At 36.4% G+C, this 23333-nt stretch overlaps 1 protein-coding gene across 2 annotated transcripts in view; it reads left to right on the top strand.

The window, feature by feature from the left end:
• Nucleotides 1–2793: 2793 nt before the first annotated feature.
• Nucleotides 2794–23333, top strand: part of LOC106061188 (uncharacterized) — an 89975-nt gene continuing 69435 nt past the window's right edge. Inside the window, exon 1 of one of the 2 annotated variants that reach the window (XM_056008768.1) lies at nucleotides 2794–2989. The gene's annotated coding sequence lies outside the window, so the exon portion shown is untranslated. Of the gene's footprint in view, nucleotides 2990–4540; nucleotides 4772–23333 lie in introns of those variants that run through there. The other variant, XM_056008767.1, reaches the window with a different exon arrangement.

The raw sequence follows: 23333 nt of genomic DNA, 5'->3' as shown, positions 1-23333 counted from the left end.
CGGAGCATTACGACGGTTCAGTGCGGAGTATTGTCAAGTACAGTTGAGACGAACGGCGTCTTGATCTTGGTCTGTGATCGAGTCCGACACAACGAGCCCAAGTGTGTGAAGTCAGTCCCGAACTGTTGAACCCAGTGCAAGCCCGGAACGAGACGGAGAGGCCAGTGCAAGACTTGATACGGCGGAACGGTGTTATCGGAGAGATATTTGTTATCGCAGAGCTATTTGTACTGTTCTACGTGCTGCCAATTGTACAGTATTGGCTGTTATTTATGGACATTAAACCTTTACGTTATTTTGGAGCCCTGACTTGTCAAGTTCTTTAAGTTGGTGGTGTATGGTGCAGTTTGCAGAGAGCCTGGATAGTGAGATTCGTAACAATATATATAATTCTCTTCATAGCTCAACAGTTTGGACACCAAGAAGTAAAGGAAAAATCACTCTTTTATTTCTGCAAATCGGACTAGAGTGACCCCACGTAACTTTAGCGGCGAAAAAAAAGAGGGGTGGGTGGGGGGAGAACAAGCAATCTACTCTGTATTCACACGTCACTAAATAGCAGGGACGGACATAACCATTGTGGTTCCCCATGCGAAATGGATTTCGCGCGGACAAGTTTGGGTAGGGAAGCGGATAATAGATGAAAATTAAAAGTTTGTATTAGAAAATAAATTCGTATTTGCATTTTATTCATTCTTTACTACGTACAGAATTACTTTACGAGCCTCGCGTGTAGCGAAGTCATACAGTATATCATAATAATTCTATTTCCTACCTAGATCATGCTTAATAGCCAAAATTACCAAATGTTTCAATCTATCTACGGGAATTGTTGACCTCAAGTAATTCTTCATTAGTTTGAGGTGCGATAGGCTTCTTTCACCAAATTCCGCAATTACGGGTATTGCATAATGCCGTTTTTTTTTTATCGCGCATAGGATTGGCTTTTTCCATATTGAATGACAAACCAAAATGACAATTTTGGTCTGCATATTTCAGGAGATTTGTATGAGTTTTCAAAAGATTTTAATAATTTCTGGAGATTTCCTGGACTTTTTCGTGTATTTTGCAATTTCAGGAGATTTCCAGGAGCTCCTGGTAAATCAGGAGGCCACGGGAAATCTGTTATAAGTTATAAATTGTTTTTATATAATAATCTCCAACACAGCATGAACACACCAGTTCGTAAGGTTAGTTGTGGAGATTCTTAGTGAACAATAAAAGAAAAAAGCAAACAAAAAAGGAGGAAAATAAGAGAGAGAGAGAGAGAGGGATGGAGAAAGAGAGCAAATTGTATTCTTCACTGCAAATAAATAATGTTCTCATATAAGCAACTTGTCTCACCTGACAAATGTGAATAATATTTATCTTCTTCTTCAGTATAACGAGGGAAAACGCCGTTTCCCATAATGCCACTATCCTCGAAACTTTTATCATGACCACAGGGCTAAGTAAAAGCAGAGGCCAGGTTTTTTTTGGCCGCTAAAATGATGTACAAACCACTATCCTGTTGACCCAATAATTTTAGATTTCAATGCAAGGGAGGGTTAGGGAGCCACCCTAGTTTAATTAACTTTTAAGTAAATAAATTTAAATTACAAAGACCATATTTCAATCCTCGCTTATCTTACCATGGCTGATCATTGACATAAGCAAGGGGCGAATTAGTTACAAAGCTTATATCTACTCAATCTGTCTGTCTGTTTGGTAAAAAGTTAAAACATGTTTTTTTCTCTCAATTCCTATTCGCAGAGCAAGTCAAAACTTTGCAAAATTATTCACTGAACCTGATAAGACATGTGTAAAAAACAAAACAAAACATTAGTTGATTAATTTTCGGTGGTTAATTTTTTTGTTTGATTTCGAAATAAGGGAAATAAATGCTCTTTAATGAGAAATGTGGCATATATGGATTTAGTTCCTTATTACGTTTTGACACGTTTTTCTCCCACTTTCTATTTTCAGATCAAGTTGAAATTTTGCATAATTATTCATAGTCGATAACAATAAACGAATCAATCCAAAAATTAACCAATTAGATAAAAATTTAGTAGTAATTAATTAATTTTGTTTTATACAGCAAAAAGGGAGCTAATTTTAAGATAAATGTATTAATTAGCGGTTATTTCCCTTTAGATAATCTTTGGTTTTAAAAAGTTTTCTTTTTTTCTATTGCTTGTTTAAAAATTGCTTTTACATAGCGCATCGCTCATGCTTATAGCATGCTTGGTGCGCCATGGTCCAATTTCTTTTGTGAACCTTTGGAGGGGAGGGGGGGGGTATCTGCCTCTCAGCCTTACGTTTGATGGCTTATTATAATATTATATAGGCATGAAAACAGATGCCAGTTGGGCCGATATCCAATTGGGCCGCTTTCACGATGATCGGCCCTCGCCTTAATAAATATATATATATATATACAGAAGAATAACATTTCCCTAACGACTGGTAACCTTGTAACCTGTAGCAATACAAGTTGTTACTTATACCTTTACCTACGTTTACATGCAATCAGTTTCCTATATCTTATCAGACATAACATAATAAGACTGCTATGCAATATTTAGGCAGGATTTTACAGTAATGTATAGTAATGGCGAGACCGGTTTTGATATACAGTCCGCCCCTGACGTAAGTAATCATACTGACTTACTGAAATTGTGAGATGTCACTAGAGACCAAATCTTGAGAACCATTGATTGGGGACTTTTTTTTAGTTGGTTTCTGAACACGCCCTCTTGAGTTTTGACTTCACAAAATTGTAAACTCCCCTTGACTGTCTAAGGAAGATAGAGAAATGACTGCCAAGGGACTTAATCAACATGATGTATAGGTGCATTATTTTGGGTTACTGTTCGTCCTTCGAGCTCTGACATCTGCAAATCTATGGCAAGGGTTGTTTTAACGAGAGCGATTAATTCAGAACACACACAAACACATGGATACTTCTATCTAGGAGCAAGCTGGCAGACACTTTTCAGTTTTTAAGGTTAGCTGTGTAGATATTAGGAGAAAATATATGAAGAGAGAGAAAGAGAAATAGAGAGAAAGAAAGAGACAGAGAGAGGGGGAGGAATGCATACAAATTTCAAACTGTGTATGACAGTAGTATGACTCAAAAGGCAAAGGCGACGGATAAATTAGATAGATAGATAAATAGATAGATACTGATAAATATATATATATATATATATATATATATATATATATATATATATATATAGATAGATAGATAGATAGATAGATAGATAAAGATAGATAGATAGATAGATAGATAGATAGATAGATCGATAGAGAGAAAGAGAGAGAGATGGATAGAGAGAGAGAGAGAGAGAGAGAAAATGTTCTTTATTGAAGTCATTTAGCACAAAGACAAATAAAACAATATAACCTACCTAGCACAAGTACTAAGCATTTAAAAACATGGAATTGATCTCAAATTTTGTCTGAAAGAATATGTCCATCCTCTTCTCCCAATGTTTGGTATTTCAGAATCATTTAGAATGTTATGTAATGTAGTGAACTTCACAATCGAAGAAGTACTCTAACAAAATGTGTTTTGATATATTTTATTTCTAATATCATAAATTATAAAGGCTTTAAAGTTCAGTTCAGTTTTCTGGTGTGTTTTGTTGTTGATTTATTAGATTTACTATTCTACCATAGCTATGATTATTTTTAAAATGAGCGTTGAAAAATTTGACAACAACTAATTCTAATGTGATAAATTTGTTGATAATTTTTTTTTTATTAAAAAACTGTTGGCCTAATAGAGAACTAGAGTAGGCTACCCAGTATGAGAACCATTGAAACTAAAGCTAGCCTCCAGTCATAGATTCGTCGCGGATTGTGTAATGTGTCCTATAAATGTTCAGTGCATATCATTAATTTCATGCACTAAGTTCAAGGAGGCAAGGGCGGCGACTCAGAATTTAAAAAAAAGAAAAAGGGAGGGGGGTAGTGTTGTCTTTAATTTACTGCCATTTTATTCACAACTGTTGACTTGAAGAACAGATCTAACCGTCAGTGGCTTTTTTCTTTACTGTTCTTTCTCTCACCCCCCTCCCCTGCATCCCGTCACTCTCTTCCTTTTTATTTTTTATCCTTCATAGCTAATATGGCCGAGACGGTGTCTAATGATCTCCTAAAGTAGAACTATTTTCACGTACAATTTTATTAAGTATCTATCCGTCTGTATGCCTCTCTCTCTCTCTCTCTCTTTCTCTATCTGTCTGTCTGTCTGTCTGTCTGTCTCTATCTATCTATCTATCTATCTATCTATCTATCTATCTATCTATCTATCTATCTATCTATCTATCTATCTATCTATCTATCTATACAGATATAAATATATATAACATTTGGAACCGTGGTTTTCCCCGTCCTACAACTTTTCCTCTACATTTGTCTCTCTCTCTCTCTCTCTCTCTCTCTCTTTCTCTTTCCTCTCTTGTTAGTTTCCCCCAACTTTTCCCCCTTCTCTCTTTCTAGAAATCTTCCCCCCCCTCTCACTCTCCTACTTTCTCTGTCTCTATCTCTCTCCCTGACTGATGCACGGAAGCAGTATTATTGTTCTGTTTTCCATGAGCATCAGTGATAACTTAGTTGACTAACAAGATTTGAGTGTTACAGTCCTTGGGGCAGGCGTGTCGTGCTGGAGTTGAATCCTACTTAACTAAACGACTTTCTCAATGTGTTCCAACTGTCGGTGTTAGTCGACTTTCTTTATGTGTGTACAGTATTTGTTTCCAGTGTTTCTTTACCTGTCTCGGTAAGTAGACAATTAGACTAAGTCATTAAGTGACCATATACACCCCATGCTTTACTAATTAACATAGTTTAAGGCCTTGACGTTCAGCTCGGTTAAAGATATTGAATTCTTGGTTATTTAATTAATGAATTTAAGCACCAAATTTTTTTTTAATTAACTGAACTTTAAACTGACCTGCCAAAAACAATGAAGAATAAAATACAAATAGTCTACAAAATTCCTCATAAAATTGATTACATTGTTAATGAATCATTAGTATGAAATATTCTGTACCAAAAATACATTTGTGATCAATGGGGGTTACTTATCGAGATAGGATGTCCACTTAAATTGCCCGGACTTTGATTTTGAACTTGCATACATTTAATTTTTGTTTAAACTACTTTAGTATAACACTTCTTACAGATCAGTACACTATGGGGGCTATCTCTTTTGGGAACATGGGGGACTGTAACTGGGAGAAGTTATCCGTGCTGCCTTAAGGAGCTCAGAGAGGAGCGGTGGCTGAGTGGTTAAGCGCTTGGCTTTTGAAACGATGGGTCCTGGGTTCCAATCCTGGTAAAGAGTGGGATTTTCAATTCTGAGATCTTTAGGGCGCCTCTGGTTAGACCCAGCTCTAATGACTTGACTTAAGTTGGAGAAAGTAAGGTAAAGGCGGTTGGTCGTTGTGCAGACCACATGACACTCTCGTTAAACGTAGGTCACAGAAACAGATGACCTTAAGACCATCTGACCCATAGATGGCAAGGTCTGAAAGGGGAAGCGAACACACCTCAGCTAGAGTCGGGATTTGAACTCGAGCCTCTTTGATAGTTAGCCAAGCGGCCATTCCACCACACATTAAAATAACTAAAAAAGTAATTAAATGAATTGTCTTTCTTACATCTATGAGGTAAATATGTTGGTCTGTTTTTATTAGAAAAGCACAATTAAGTAAAATACGTTCAAATGTGTAGTCAGTGTGTTGCACTAATTGTAACAATTTCGCTATGGACAATGAATATTATTATTATTATCATTATTATTATTATTATTACGATGAAAACTCTTTATATCCAAAGCTTGTCTTAAAAAATGTGTTCGACAATGGAGGTATTCGATACGTCAAACTTAATTTCGTTCGAGATCAATGACAAATAAGAGATTAATTTTATATATATTTATATCAGTATAAATAGACAGACAGACATACAGACAGACAGACAGACAGACAGATAGATAGATAGATAGATAGATAGATAGATAGATAGATAGATAGATTAGATTAGATTAGATAGATAGATAGATAGATAGATAGATAGATAGATTAATGGACGAATGGACGGAAGAAGGGAGCGACAGACAAGTGTAATAGAGCTGCTGATATTTGTTCAAAAATCAATTTAATCCATGCTGAATAATTGAATAACAACTACAAAGGAATTTTTTTTTTCGAAAACCTGGCCATGTTTCGGGACATCAAATTGATGAGTACTTATCTGTTTATGTGGATTGCAGATACCGTGGTCTAAAGTCACTCTATCCATTCCCTCTCTATCACTTCCTATTATTTTACTTATACTGGCCCGCCCAACCACCCCCTGTTAACAACAATTCACGCTTTCTCTCTTTTTTTTTTTCTCTCCAAATATTAACGTTGCAGTCAAGACGAATGATTGTAGCCATTCTATTTGTGAGACAATTGGCGCCTCTGTAAATATAAACCAAGTTCAGATATCGATTGAAGATAGGAAAAACATTCGCTCTTTGATAGATTGTGTTTAGGTCAAGGCGTTTCATCACTTTTAGGAATGTGGACAGTGGTCACTTGTGAAACTTACTATTTGAAATGATTGATACTGTTATGACTTCCCCTGCATGGCGTTTATGGCGCGCACTAGCGCACAATTCAACGCTGGACATAGATGAATTGTTTAGAAAGACTTTTACTTTCGCCATAAGTATGGTAGCTGAGTAGACGCTCTGAGCTGAAGAGGGTCTGTCGTATTTGTTTTTTTCATTGTCCCGTTAAATATCATCATCTGAGAGATCTCCCTTTCGTTGAGTTGCTTGCACTAGAGTTATTACAATACTATCGCGTTCATATCAAAATCAAGCTTTAAACTATGGAACGGATCTTCCTGTTGTCTGCTATTCTATAGATTTAGAACGTAACCCTAACAAAAGAGATGAGTTTCTCCTCTGGAATCATACACCCAGATCTTGAAAAACAGTTGCGCCCGAATCTTTGTCGTCCTTGGGGACAAATAAATTCCACGTGCCTCATTAACAAAATAAAGAAAAGGGAAGAGTACAATGGAACTGATTTTTTGCAGCTTCCTTATGCGTGGTGGGCAGATGTTTTTAGTTAGGGGCCGGAAAGCACCGCGTCATGTGCCGTGTACAACCGTTTGATTGTCAAAAGAGCTGAGCCGAGGCTCTTCGAGCTTTAGGCGTGTAAGTCTGATTGAGCAACCGTTCTGTCTGGAAGAGATCCAAGTCAATGCCTATGTAAAGCATTGCTATTTCCAGTGTATCTGGCACTCCGGGCGCATGGACTAGAATGCATGGCCGAAGGCCGAGTACACCGGGAAAACTGCCATTTTCCTATGTAGTACCAAGCTAACCGTGCATGACTCGCTATTAGTGTAACGATCCATAACGGCGCATGGATTATCGACAGGGACGTGGAAGCTCTCTTTCAACTCCGCACCGTGCAATGGGAAAGCTCTCGCATTTCCTTGGACACTCCCACAGGAGTTTTGTTTTGCTATTCATTTAGCCTAATTACTTCCTCAAGTAATCGTTTCCACCCGGGTGCCACGTTGAGGCAAATAGCATACCCGGGCCGTGTACAACCTGCAGGCGCCACTGCTCCTTATTATTTGCTTTCAAACCCTCGAATATTTCCTCAGATTTCATTGTCTATCTTTCACAACCATGTAATACAGTGGCGTAGCTAGGGTTTTTGATTCCATGTGCAGCACCCACCACAAGCACATTGCTAGCTACGCTGCCTACGCCTCTGAAGTAAGATAGAGAAACCATCTAAAAAAAAGTTGTAAAATGTTTTGCAATTACTACAACCTTTGTTGAAATAATTTAGTGTTGGCAATACTTTTTTGAAAGACTGCACGAGAAAAAAAGTTTCTTTTCTTTTTTTTTAGGAAAATAACCATCGTTTTCTCAGAGTTCCTAGACCCCCGAATCCGGCCATGGCCCAAGCGTATTTTTTGTTTTAATTGTATGCCTCTGTGTATCGCATGGTCATAAAGGGGAAGCTTTACTTTTTACTTGACTCTGTGTATCTCAAGGTCTGAAAGGGGAAACTTTACTTTTTACTTGACTCTGTGTATCGCAAGGTCTGAAAGGGGAAACTTTACTTTTTACTTGACTCTGTGTATCGCAAGGTCTGAAAGGGGAAATTTTACTTTTTACTTGACTCTGTGTATCGCAAGGTCTGAAAGGGGAAACTTTACTTTTTACTTGACTCTGTGTATCGCAAGGTCTGAAAGGGGAAATTTTACTTTTTACTTGACTCTGTGTATCGCAAGGTCTGAAAGAAGTAACTTTACTTTTTACTTTACTCTGTGTATCGTTCACTCAGTTTGCCTCGTGCTGGCTGCGTGAGGCACTTGTCATGGTCAGGGCCGGATTTAAGTATATCGAGGCCCCTGGGCAGGATTTTTATGGAGGCCCCTACATTTTTTTCGAAAGATGTTATAAAGATCCACTTATGAATGAAAATACTTACATCTAAAAACATTTTATATTTTAGAAAAATGAAATAGAGTTCTTGAAAATTTAATCTCACCTTCCTTATTTAATAGAGAGATATTTTAGTTTAAAAAGTGTATATTTTTTGTTTGTGGAGAGTAAGGCCCTTAGTAGACGCACTGTTGTAAATCCGGAGCTATATGTACTTATTCCAAGCATGCTACAAGCGTACACTTCTTAATCACGACATTTTTTACCAGCCTTAAAAATGCGAAAAAAGGGGGAAAAACTTTCTGGCCCGTCAAAATTCGAAAATCTCGTTAGTGGAGGTCCCTTTCTTGTGGAGTGTGGAGTCTGTAGACCTGCCTGCCCTCCCTGAAATCATAAAATCCGTCCCTGGTTATAACAAATCAACAAGAAACTCGTTTCGTTATTTTATATATAAGAGTAAGGGAGGAGGTTAGGGCAAGGCTCGAACTCGCGACTACCATGACAATAGTTCGTAGCGCATATCAGGCAGGGCTGTTCCCAATATAGAATTGAAACTACATTTTACCCGCTCTTCTCTTTGCTATTTGGAAACTCATCGGAGTAAGGTCACTTCGACCTAATGTTCTAGACCCGGTTTGGAAATGAAGGACATAAGAACGAATGTCTAACACTGTCCAATTAGCTATGTCATTGTCTGCTTCGTCTCTGATAGCTATGTCATTGTCTGCTTTGTCTCTGATAGCTATGTCATTTTCTGCTTCGTCTCTGATAGCTATGTCATTGTCTGCTTCGTCTCTGATAGCTATGTCATTGTCTGCTTCGTCTCTGATAGCTATGTCATTGTCTGCTTTGTCTCTGATAGCTATGTCATTGTCTGCTTCGTCTCTGATAGCTATGTCATTCTCTGCTTCGTCTCTGATAGCTATGTCATTGTCTGCTTCGTCTCTGATAGCTATGTCATTGTCTGCTTCGTCTCTGATAGCTATGTCATTCTCTGCTTCGTCTCTGATAGCTATGTCATTGTCTGCTTCGTCTCTGATAGCTATGTCATTGTCTGCTTCGTCTCTGATAGCTATGTCATTGTCTGCTTCGTCTCTGATAGCTATGTCATTGTCTGCTTCGTCTCTGATAGCTATGTCATTGTCTGCTTCGTCTCTGATAGCTATGTCATTGTCTGCTTCGTCTCTGATAGCTATGTCATTGTCTGCTTCGTCTCTGATAGCTATGTCATTGTCTGCTTCGTCTCTGATAGCTATGTCATTGTCTGCTTCGTCTTTGATAGCTATGTCATTCTCTGCTTCGTCTCTGATAGCTATGTCATTGTCTGCTTCGTCTCTGATAGCTATGTCATTGTCTGCTTCGTCTCTGATAGCTATGTCATTGTCTGCTTCGTCTCTGATAGCTATGTCATTGTCTGCTTCGTCTCTGATAGCTATGTCATTGTCTGCTTCGTCTCTGATAGCTATGTCATTGTCTGCTTCGTCTCTGATAGCTATGTCATTGTCTGCTTCGTCTCTGATAGCTATGTCATTGTCTGCTTCGTCTCTGATAGCTATGTCATTCTCTGCTTCGTCTCTGATAGCTATGTCATTCTCTGCTTCATCTCTGATAGCTATGTCATTCTCTGCTTCGTCTCTGATAGCTATGTCATTCTCTGCTTCGTCTCTGATAGCTATGATTGTGGAGCTTTTGTAACTATTGCCGATGGCTGTGAGATCGATTTTATATTGCATACAAATATTGATGCTTTTAAAGTTGTTATATTAGAGCTTTGCTTGAATTGTTTTATTTTACAAAGTTAGTTAGAGCATTAGACAGCATCGTCCACTGTCACATTTATAGAAGTCCGACACATATTTCTTTTTAGTTCCCCATGTTATCTCATTTAGCTGAATGGAAAAAGAACTTTGTAATCAAGGCTAGACCTGCAACTAGTGAATTCTTCCAATACTAGTTGAACGTGAAAACTAAAGCAATATTTCAGAAGGAGATTCGGCTGCAAAGACATAAAATAAAACATTTTAAAAGCACTAGACCATAGAAACTAGTTGCTCTATTTGTCGCGACCTTTTTTTTTTTTGTCTCTTCAAAATAGCGAAGACGTGTTTAAACCAAAGTCTTACTAGGTTGGTATTTTAATGAAGCTAATTAAATGTCGAATGTGGATTTGGGCTAATTTTAATTAGATTCGCCTTGTTCAACGCCCCCCAGTTGCCCACGACTTTGAATTGAGAACTTTCAAGACGTGACTCAAACCGTTTTGCATTAGCTTCAACCTTCAGGTCGATGTTTCGTTTCAATTCATGGAGAGAGAGAGAGAGAGAGAGAGAGAGAGAGAAAGAGAGAGAGAGAGAGAGAGAGAGAAAGAGAGAGAGAGAGACTTATGCAACTATAACATTAAGGTATCCCTATCAGACACTGCGAGCTATAGGGCAGTTTCTATGGCGTACGGCTCGCAAAGGTGTCGTGTTGCCAACCGCCATTACTTTCCCAACAAATGTCAGGTAGGCCTATCCGTTAGAGCTGGGTGGACTCAGGAGCGTCCTAAAAATCCCGAAACTCAAAATCCCAGTCCCTCGGTTAGTAAGCCATGCGCTCTACCACTCAGTCCCCACTTTAGTAGTCTCAATTAATAGTAGTCTCAATTAATAGTAGTCTCATTTAATAGTAGTCTCATTTAATAGTAGTCACATTTAATAGTAGTCTCATTTAATAGTAGTCTCATTTAATAGTAGTCTCATTTAAAAGTAGTCTCATTTAATAGTAGTCTCATTTAATAGTAGTCTCATTTAAAAGTAGTCTCATTTAATAGTAGTCTCATTTAATAGTAGTCTCATTTAATAGTAGTCTCATTTAATAGTAGTCATTTAATAGTAGTCTCATTTAATAGTAGTCTCATTTAATAGTAAGTCTCATTTAATAGTAAGTCTCATTTAATAATAAGTCTCATTTAATAGTAAGTCTCATTTAATAGTAGTCTCATTTAATAGTAGTCTCAATTAATAGTAGTCTCATTTAATAGTAGTCTCATTTAATAGTAGTCTCATTTAATAGTAGTCTCATTTAATAGTAAGTCTCATTTAATAGTAAGTCTCATTTAATAGTAGTCTCATTTAAAAGTAGTCTCATTTAATAGTAGTCTCATTTAATAGTAGTCTCATTTAATAGTAGTCTCATTTAATAGAAGTCTCATTTAATAGTAGTCTCATTTGATAGTAGTCTCATTTGATAGTAGTCTCATTTGATAGTAGTCTCATTTAATAGTAGTCTCATTTAATAGTAGGCTCATTTAATAGTAGTCTCATTTAATAGTAGTCTCATTTAAAAGTAGTCTCATTTAAAAGTAGTCTCATTTAATAGTAGTCTCAATTAATAGTAGTCTCATTTAATAGTAGTCTCATTTAAAAGTAGTTTCATTTAATAGTAACCTTATTTAATAGTAGTTTCATTTAATAGTAGTTTCATTTAAAAGTAGTCTCATTTAATAGTAGTCTCATTTAATAGTAGTCTCATTTAATAGTAGTCTCAATTAATAGTAGTCTCATTTTAATAGTAGTCTCAATTAATAGTAAGTCTCATTTAATAGTAGTCTCATTTAATAGTAGTCTCATTTAATAGTAACCTCATTTAATAGTAGTCTCCTTTAATAGTAGTCTCATTTAATAGTAGTCTCATTTGATAGTAGTCTCATTTAATAGTAGTCTCATTTAATAGTAGGCTCATTTCATAGTAGTCTCATTTAATAGTAGTCTCATTTAATAGTAGTCTCATTTAATAGTAAGCCTCATTTAATATTAGTCTCAATTAATAGTAAGTCTCATTTAATAGTAGTCTCATTTAATAGTAGCCTCATTTAATAGTAAGCCTCATTTAATATTAGTCTCAACTAATAGTAAGTCTCATTTAATAGTAGTCTCATTTAATAGTAGTCTCATTTAACAGTAGTCTCATTTAATAGTAAGTCTCATTTAATAGTAAGTCTCATTTAATAATAGTCTCATTTAATAGTAGTCTCATTTCAGTTTTTCTATTTCTTTGTATTCTGAAAATAAGTTGTTTAGATAGAATCACCAGTCTTGCGAAGAGCAGGGTGCCTGGACATCCGCTCTGTTATCAGTAGTAGACACTTTGGCTGTTGACACTGTTTATAAGAATATTATGAATAATTCCTCTTGAAGAGGGAGCTACTATTGTAATGTTATGCGTCCTGTGTGTTAACCAAAGTGTGTAAATAAATTCACTCATGATTCTGGCGTTATTTATTGTTCTCAAGTGCATCAATTAAGTTAACAAGTGGGAGCAGAGCGTGTAAGTCAACAGATTTGGGATACTGTTAAAAGTGATTATGGCTACTAGAATAGGGATTTTATCTTTTTTTTTTAAATGTGTATTCTTCATTACACTAAATCATTTTCCTATCTCCTTTGCGATATACGGTGCCCAATATTATAGTAAAAAACAAACAAACAAGTTTGTAATTGTTTCCCCCTGTTTGAACTGTCACCCAGATCTTCAACTGGCCCATTTAGAACCAGGTAAATAAAGGTATTTGCTTCCTGACAGGAAAGAAAAACCCCAGCTCTGAAGTAAAACACTAGTGTGAAATGTGAAATGACGTTTACCTCTAGTAAGACATCTATTTTTTTTTTAAAGCTTGTAATTAAAGTAATGGAACCGAGGCTAGAAAAGAACTTTGTCATGTTCCACCTGAGTGAATTTTCCTTGAAAGCTTAAGATTAAATTGAATTAAATCATGCCATGCAGTTATTTCCTACTGCTTTTAAGTGAGGAGCTTTTCCTGTTTGGCGGCGCTTTATCTGGTCACATGACATTAGAGAGTCAAGAAGATATGGTAGCTTATAATTGTTATGAACTGGATTTAAATTTAGCTATCCATCCATTTAGCGGTGGACGTGATAAATACGCGTACTGTGGCACGAGAAAATATATAGATCTACTAAAAATGCATTTTTTTCCTATTGCCGTTAAACACGTACGATGTCACGATTGGCAGCTTTCTCAGACTAGGCTACCCATCCTCAAAGTGGAGCCCTGGTTGAAATTGTGGTTAGGGTTGCAAAAAAAAAAAGACTCCCGTTGAGGTCCCTAGTCAAGTAGGGACACTCATAGGACGTAATCATCTTGTTTTTGGAAGTAACGTCTGTATTTTATAAGATAACTTTTTTTTTGCAAGAGTGCCACAAAAAAAATATGTTATGATCCACACGCCGTTTCCCAAGGGGCAGCTTTATGGCGCACACTCGCACAGTAGCTGTGGTACATATTATATAATCAATATGAGGGAGTTTCCCCGGTGTGCTCGGCCTTCTGCCTCGCCTTTAGTCCCGAGTTTCTTGGTATACCAGCCACCAGTAACAGGGTGAAATCTTTTATTTTGCATCTGCTTAGAACTCTCCCAGACGTAAGAATTGCTTTCGTTGTTCTAGAGTTTCAAGAGTCCATGACTCAATTCTTACATTTACAAATTGACAACTGAGTTAAAGCCTAACTTGCTTATTCCGTTCATATAACACAAAGTTGTCCAAACTACGGCAAGCGGGCTTTATCCGGTCCATCAAAACTTGGGAGCTTTATGAACCAGCAGAGACTCAGTTCCTTTGAACTCGACCAGAAATGTAGGCTGGGCAGCACTGATCTAGCGAATTGTTTGTTTTTTTTTCAAAACATTGTATTGGTGTCAAACAACCAAGAATAGAAGGATTGTAGAGGAATGGAAAAATCCTTGGTGTCTTACCATTCCCTTATCGTCACGGGTGACTAAACATGTTAATTCGGTCGTAGTTTATTTTGTCAACATGTAACTCAATCGACAGGATTAGAGTACAAGCAAAAAAGTCAAATAAGGGAACAAATGGATAAAAAGTAAAAAAAACAACAACGTTGCCTTGGGCTGAGATCATTAAAATGATAATTTGTAAAATAATAATACCGGTAATACTATTTTTTTTTACAAACATTCCCTGGTCATTAGATGAGCACAAGTGAATGATTGCAATCGGTGTCAACACTAGTGATTTTTATGTAGCGTTAAGCCCCCCCCCCGCACACACCTATTAAGAATACTTTGTTACAGGTGAGGGGTTTAAAAAGGAAAGTATTCTACAGAGCGTGACTGCATACCAAAAAAAAAAAACTGGGTCGATATATATATATATATATATATATGCGATTTCGATATATCTAACAAGCAGCCAACTCAGTATCCGGTAACCGCAAACAGAAATCTAGGTTATTAGATGTCCAATTTGATATAAATGTATCCAACGCGTACTCTGTTTCATTGCTTATTGTTGGTACTCATAACCTGCAGAGTCACTTGACCTGTATGGGAGCTTAAAGGCACTACGCCTAACAGCAGAGTTTCTCGCCAAGGCTTTCGGAGGACTGATTCTTCCAGCCTTGCCATCAATTGGAGTTCATCTCAGGTACTCATAACCATCTTCTCTTTGCTTTAGGGAAAAAACGTGTGGGAGAGTTGTACTGTTTTGTGCAAAGTGTTAAAAATTAGATCTAGATCCTTTCGATCTAAACATGGTAAACATGGCCTAGATTCATGAAATAGTTTGTTTAGGTCTAAAACACACACGTTACGGTTCCAGTTAGTACCCAAGGAACATTTGTGCCAATTTTTATTAAGATTGGTCAAACGGTTTTGATTTCTATGCGGGACATACACGCGCTTTACTTTCTACTTAAAGTATATATATATATATATATATATATATATATATATATATATATATATATATATATATATATATATATATATATATATATATATATATATACATGTATATATGTATATATACATATATGTATATGTATATATATGTGTGTGTGTGTGTCTCGCATCTTCTCAGAAACGCATTTTTAAATTCTCTGTTTCAAAACTTTTCATTTACATCGCGTGAATTTCTTAATGCATGATATCACATGAAAAGAAAGTTGCGGGTAACCAAATTAAATCATTGGAACAAAACGTCTGGTCTATCTGAATCACTTGGTATCAGATGACATTATCTTTTTTTTCTAAGCACTTGGTTGGGGTTAGTGATAACATTAGTGTAAGGACTGGGTAATTACTTAGTAATGGAAGCGAGACCAACTTGACTGTTCCTACCATTGGACACTGCTTACGTAGACTATATTTTTAAACTTAAATGATGCCAAGAGAACTAATCCACTCAGTTCAGGTCGTTTAGTCACGGTCGAAGGCACACCGCGACACGACACACTGCTTGTAACCAATCACTGCTAGATACTTCTAGACTCTTCTATCTTACAAAGGGACACTGTCCTGTGGGCTAATGCACGAATAGATAACACTACATTTTTTAAAAAAATCTCGATAGTTATTGTGCTGTGTTCAAACCAGTCCAGTATTGTTGTCGACTCAAGAGTTTCTTTATTTCACAATTTAGATTATATTTATATTATATACTTTTCTCTCATTTCAAAATATTTCACCCAGTGCTGCCATATACTATTCTCCAAGAGGATAGGGGAAGATCGATTCTTTTGGGCTTATATAAGGGAATGAACTGCAAATTTACAGCCATATTTATACTGTAATATTAATTTCCTTTCTATTTGAAACAAAAATTACAAATTACTCTAATTAATAAATATATAGTTAATTTTTGATTGGTTCATGTTTTGTTAGATTGTAACGTTTGAACTAGATCCAAGAATGGGAAGTGGGAGAATTAACATGTACACAATTTGTATTAGACAGATGAAGTGAGTGGATATAAAGCTTTGTAAAATGAGATTCTACTCACCCCCTCCCCTTTTATTTCTCTACCGTAAATAAAAAGAGTAAAAAGGGGGGGGGGTAGATGCAATCGCATCCCAGAGTTAATCTTTGGAAGGGCGAGGGCAGTCGTATTTTTGTGGAGAAATGACACAAATAGTTAAACATTTTACATACTACTAATGAGAATTGGACAATTTCTTATAGTGTGTCCCCCCTCACACCTCCCAAGAAAAATCATAAAAAAAAAAGATATGAAAAGGCGGAGGGGGGGGGTGATGCTATATAAAGCATTTTATTCATTCACCCCTCCCTTCTCCCGCAAAGAAAAATTGAATGTGAATTACAACACAGATACAGTTGGGCGGGGAGGGCGAAAGATTATTTTGTCTCAAGGTTGAACTGAAACGAAAGGGTTTGGGACGCTAAACTTCATGTGCACGTTTTCTTTAGACTCGCTGACGTGAATGTGGTCGTTGGTTTCAAGGAACAAAATATCTTATATTTACATTGTTAAAAAAATTCTATTATGCTCCTTTAGGGGCAAACCCTTGCGCTATTAGTTTAGTGTAGTCTGTCTGTCCGTCCGTCACTTTTCTATCTCAAAAAATAGAAAATGTATTGAAAATCCAATGCCATGATATGTAGCAGCTTTTATAGTTTTGGTATAACTGCTATAACTTTTTGTCTTGTCTTGTGAAACTGAAAAGTTTTGTTTGTAAACTAGAGAGTAATGATTGTTGTTTTTTTCACCACATATAGACACCAGTTTTGAAACAATACACATAAAAAGGGTGACCGGTCAATTCATCCCCGCTCATTTCATCTTTGGTCACTTCATCCCCGGTCATTTCATCTTTGGTGATTTCATACCCGATCATTTCATCTTTGGTCACTTCATCCCCGGTCATTTCATCTTTGGTGATTTCATACCCGATCATTTCATCTTTGGACACTTCATCCCCGGTCATTTCATCTTTGGTGATTTCATACCCGATCATTTCATCTTTGGTCACTTCATCCCCGGTCATTTCATCTTTGGTGATTTCATACCCGATCATTTCATCTTTGGTCACTTCATCCCCGGTCATTTCATCTCTGGTGATTTCATACCCGATCATTTCATCTTTGGTTACTTTATCCCCGGTCATTTCATCTTTGGTGATTTCATACCCGATCATTTCATCTTTGGTTACTTTATCCCCGGTCATTTCATCTTTGGTGATTTCATACCCGATCATTTCATCTTTGGTTACTTCATCCCCGGTCATTTCATTCCCAATTAAATATTTTTTCTTAGTCATTGTGTAACTTAGCTGTTAAGCCTTTCATAAGCACTCATTTCGTCCACTATATAAATATGTGTTTTTTGGAATGCTCTTTGATATTTTTGACATGTTTATAGTATTCCCCCGATTCTCTTCGTACTTGTTGAGAAATGAAATAATATATGTAAAAATAAGTTGATATATTGTAAAGCGGGGGTTGTATTTAGTTCTATTGTTTCTATTTGATGTAAGGGATGTCAATATTATCTTGCGCGTACCGCATGACGTAATGGTCAAAGGTCAAGGTGTGGCGGAAGAAGTGGACATCTTTTGAGAGATAGAAGTACGATTAGAATACTCATGATCATGCCGCTGATAATTTACTTTCCACTTGATCTTTATTTGTCAATCGCTCTTTCTTCAATATGGACGCGTCATTATTAACCGTGAGATAAGATTTAATTTAATTTCATAAACACTGACTTAGCTCTACACTGGAGCCGAGTCATATCGCCTACATACGCTTTAAAAAAGAATTCCTGTTAAAACATTAAAGTTAGAAATTGTGGCATAGAAGAACGTCCTAGGAAGAAATATGCAAAACTGACCAAGAAATTACAATCGATGAACAGCAATAGGAACCAGTGGATGTTCTTCTGTGAAAGGAACAAAATAATTGTCAAACGTTACGAAAGATGTTATTCAATTACAAATATATTGACTGTTGTTGATTCTGGATCTAACAAGTTTTTTCTAATATCTGTGAAGATACAATTTTAATTTGTCAAGATATTGTCTTATAATATATTTTGTTCGTGCCTATTTGCTTGCGTGCGGCTGTGCTATGTGATGGACACGGGACCGCTATTTCTCTGGTCCAGGTTGGTCGACTGATGTTATTACGACCTATCACGGTCGTGTCTCTTCCTCTCTGTTATTTAGAGCTGTTCCCAGGCCATTAAAAGTTTTGCTGACACGTGCCAGGGGCAACTAATTGTTAACCTGGTTGTGTTAGAGTGACCTCTCTCTTTAGCCCAAGCACATACTTTGATTTGACACCGCGAGTGAACGTAATTATTTTTTTTTGTTCGCGTCCAAATGAAGCAAATTCACGAAATGATTATGGCATTATGTGTACGGCCATATTGCGTCACAGATGTCTAAATACAAGACATCAAAGTTGACAAAATGACAGATATGGTAACAGGGGTGGACTGGTTTTGGCTATATGGGCATTCGGGCAAATACGCAGTGGGCCGGTACACAAATGGGCGGGTTGGGAGACCGAAAGGGCCGCATGAATGCCACAATGACACGTATTAAATTGTTAAAGGTCTTATAATATTGTCTTATAAAAGTGACCACCTGAACGTCGTGTTTAAAAAAAAAAACTTCTGCATATTCTACAGTGTAATACTAATTTAATGTAACACATTTTCTGACATAATGTAATAGTTTACATCCGTAGACAGTGCTACTAGTAGGTTTCATCTTTTTTAGGGACTACACACTTAGCCATTAAAAGCATAAAAAAAAACACCTACATTTCTTATTAAGATTTTGAAGGTGTTTGTATGCGGGCGTACAGTTGTTATGTTATCAAACTGAACATAGGCTAATGACTTTGGGGACTAGGCCTAAAATTCCCATCATATTATATACAATGTGTAGGCCTGATGGTATAGAAATGCCCGGGCCGATTCTGACACCCACTCCGCCCCTTCATCGCAATAAAAGTAACAATATTTTAATAGTAATAATATTTTCTTTTCATTGTAAATGTTATGATGCATGTAAAAATTGATTCTAAAATTCCAGGCTATCAAATCAAATTATTTTGTTAAGTAGGGATGAAAGTGTCCACTTGAAAGAGATCTGCTAAGATTGCTAAATGCTAGCGCGTTGCTAATGATGGCATCGCAGTTCTAAAACTGTGCAGACCCGCCTCCCCTCCTTCAGCAGTGTTCAGAATCAAGGAGAGAAGGACCTTAACACCACTTCACGCGAAATCTACTCAGAATATATTTATAGATCAGATACTGTTCAGGGGAATAAGTAAGCAAAATATACAAAAACCTTTTTTTTTAAAGAAAGCTAATCTGTCGGGGTGAGAACTCCGTCCTTAAAACCAATCTACCTTATCTACCAATACTGTACAAGTTATTTCTATTATTCGATATCAACAAAAAATTAATTACAAAAATTAATTGACTAAATTAGTATTTTGTTTATTGATTCATGTTTTCTTAGGTACAATAAATAATTATTTAAAGTCTCAACTTCATCGGAGAATGCGTGAGGGAGAAATAGCGGCAACAATTATTTAAGGGGACTATACCCAACAAACTTAGCCATATCTGTGAATACTGAAGTATTAGTTTCCCTTGTTGCTATTAAACAAAATAATGAATCACCAGTAATTAATTGTTTAATTTGTTACTTTTTGTTTTATTGATTCATGTATTGTGCGAAGTTTTAGCTTGATCCGAGAATGGGTGTTGGAGAAATAACGTGTACACACATTTTACCAGACATAAAGACAGAGTTCATATAAGCTTTGTAAAAATTACTGACAGAGGTTATGACATATTACTACACTCTTTTACTATTCATGTAATACATTTCTGCTTAAAGTATTAATACATGGTGGATTTTCAATATGAAGGCAAATCTATAAATATATATTTTGGGTGTACCTGGTGTTACAGATTGACGATACAGATTATCCTAATAGAACATATATTTTCTTACTTTTTTCGAGATGTTATGTGTTTCGCTGGAGTCATGTGGATCTCACATTGCTACAAATAGATTTAGCAGATTCCCCATACACGCTAAAATAAATACGTAAAGGAATAAAATACAGAAACCCAATATGTGCATTGCAACTTGAATACTTTAATTCAATAAACACAAGTACAGTTATGTCTCAGAGTGACACGAGGTCTGCTGGATGTAAACATGATTTTACCTGGGGTCGATTAAAATATTTTATCTTTGCAGTTACGGGCAAGGTAAAAATTTTCTTGAATACACCACTACCTCTTAAATTACTATAGGCTGAGAATAGGCTCTCAAATCTTCTTTGGGGAGACAGACAAAATGTGGGACATGTACGACCTTTGAACTTTACAAGACAACTGCCCAGTTCATCCCACATCTCTCACATCAGATTGGTTTCAAAAAAGTTTATGGCTGTCACTGACCTAACAAATCATCCCTAATCTAAACAAATTCACACCGTGTTATTGAATTCCCAACATTCTGTTTGCTTGCCCCTCCCCCTTCCGCTTTTAAAACTTCCCGACCAGCACTCGCTGTGTGCAAACCGCCAATATCAATACATCAAATCAGATCCACAGCTTACACTCACAAGGGCAGATAATATTTTATTGTGTTGACAACGAAGGTAAAATTTTATATTCGATCGTTTTTTATGTATTCTCCCTTGATAAAAACAAACACAAAACAAGAAAAAAATAACAAACAAACGTCGTTGATAAAGTTCTTTCCACAAGTAGGTAAGTGCATTATAAAAATAATTTATTTTATTTTCTTGTTTTATTATTTTTTGTTTACAAATGGTAAAATCTAACAGGTATTTTAAACTCACTTATTAAATTTTTGTAATAAATTTGAAAAAATATAATTACACATTGCAGACCCACCGAAACAAGGAAACATCATCACATTTTAAATCAACAATGCAGATAACAAAAAGGCGCTATTAATTAGGTAACACAGGTATTCATGCACTTGGTTTTAACGATCAGCCGACACGCGATACCAAAAGAAATATCGATTTTTAGACGGATTTCAAACAAACTTGTAAAAACCAAATTTAAAAAAGAAAGAATAAACTGAATAAAATATTAGAAACTAATTGTACATTGGGGACACTGGTCTGGGGCTAGTAGGAATACTGAGGTCTCACTTTCGTTAGTAGACTACGTACTTCTATTTCTAACAATGGACTTAGTCTTGCATTGGTCGAGTCAAAATCTTCGAAACTTCATTCTGGTTGTTGTGGTTGTCCGAGTGTTTCGGGTGACCCTTCAGATTTGAAGGTCATATATCCTCGACCAAACCTCTCACAGGGACGAGTTGGGATGGCGCCTAGCAAGGTTTGAGCCTGGTACCATCGAGACGACAGTTTAGAGCGATTTTTACACCACTAGGCAACCATCCAATTAGGCAATCATCCAATCAGGTAATCATCCTAGTAGGAAACCATCCAATCAAGCAATCATCCAATTAGGCGATCACCCAATCAGGCACTCATCCTAACTGAATGGTATGTACGCTATGCATTCGATATTTAAACAATGACTTCTTAGTGATTCTGTTTCTTGATGTCATATTTTCAACATCAAATTATGTTCATTTCATCTGCAGCGTCTATTATGTTCTGGTGTTACGTCTGTATATCATGTGAGGATAATATCTTTGTGAATTAGATTAGGATGATCATTTTGTATGTTCTACAAACAAGATAGCGAAGGCAGCTATTATTATATTTCTAAAGCACTCTATCACTTGGCGGGAAATTATCAGGTAATTGACAGCAGATCGGATACACACTTGATCGTTTTTTGGAGCAAATGTTTTTCTAACGTCTTAAATTGTTTTGTTTTTTTCTTTTTGATGGATAATAAACAAAAAATGGGTTGGAGTATTGTGTTGTGTATATGTTGTGAGTTCGGAGTAAGGTTGTGCATGTTCTAAGTCCTTTCTGCGTGGCTCAAACTAGAAAATATCGATTGAAAACAACAACAGTAACAACACTTTCTTAGATCCTTTTTTTTAAAAAATTGAATGAATGAACAAACAAAATCTTAAATCTTGAGGAAAAAAATTTCTTTTGGTTTTTGAGAAAAAAAAAAGAATGGGTTAGACTGACATTAAATTTTGCTGATTTTTTTTTTGTGGTAATAATAGAAGCAATAATTTTCATTTTGTGTCCTAACAAATGTAGAAATGTAAAGATGCTTACCCATAAAATAAAAGCTTTAACGTTTCAATACTTTTTCCAAGTCACTTCGATTTAAGTTTATTGGATGGTTTCTTCTATTTTTTGGCCCAGGGTTTACTAGAGTGTCATGTGGCCAGCACAACGACCAACCTCTTTTTACTTTCCCCAAACGAATGCCAGGTACCTATTAGTGCTTGGACTCAGAGGCGTCCAAAGATCCCGAAATTAAAAATCACATTCTTTACCAGGATTCGAACCCGGGATCCACGGTTCGGAAGCCAAGCGCTTCCCCGCTTAGCAACCGCGCCTCCAAGTTTATAAAATATAGCAAATACAAAGATAAAGAGGTTTGAAGTTATAAGAGCAATGAAGAGAATATAAAAATATAGAAGAAAACTTTAAATAATTAGCATTGTTAGAGTTAATTGGATATTTCGTTACTTGAAGATCAATAGCAAGAACACTAATCGCCCAGATTTACTGTTTAATGCCAATAATTAAAATCCAAACAACATTGATATCGCAGTACCACTACCTCACATTAGAGCATAGAATAGGTTGCCTGAGTCAGCCAGGAAAACCAATGACTTGACAGAATTTGAGTCATTGATTAGCCTGCATGACTAGATTATTATTTTAATTATTAATTATTATAGCTTTTATATAGCGCTACTTTCATGCTTATAGCATGCTCAGAGCGCTTTTTGGTCCACTTTCATTTGTGGACCGGTGGGGGGTGGGTGGGTGGAGGGGGTATCTAGGAGTTGGTTTTCCGTGCTGCCTTTAGGTGGCCAAACCAAGCCAAGTTCAAGCGCACTTGGCCTCTCGACCACGCTTCCCACCAAATAAATTGACATAGAA

Source organism: Biomphalaria glabrata, chromosome 13 (assembly GCF_947242115.1).
Source record: "Biomphalaria glabrata chromosome 13, xgBioGlab47.1, whole genome shotgun sequence".
Lineage (NCBI taxonomy): Eukaryota > Metazoa > Mollusca > Gastropoda > Planorbidae > Biomphalaria > Biomphalaria glabrata.
Note: the sequence above shows the minus strand (reverse complement) of the source record. Positions and strands in the feature narration are given on the sequence as shown.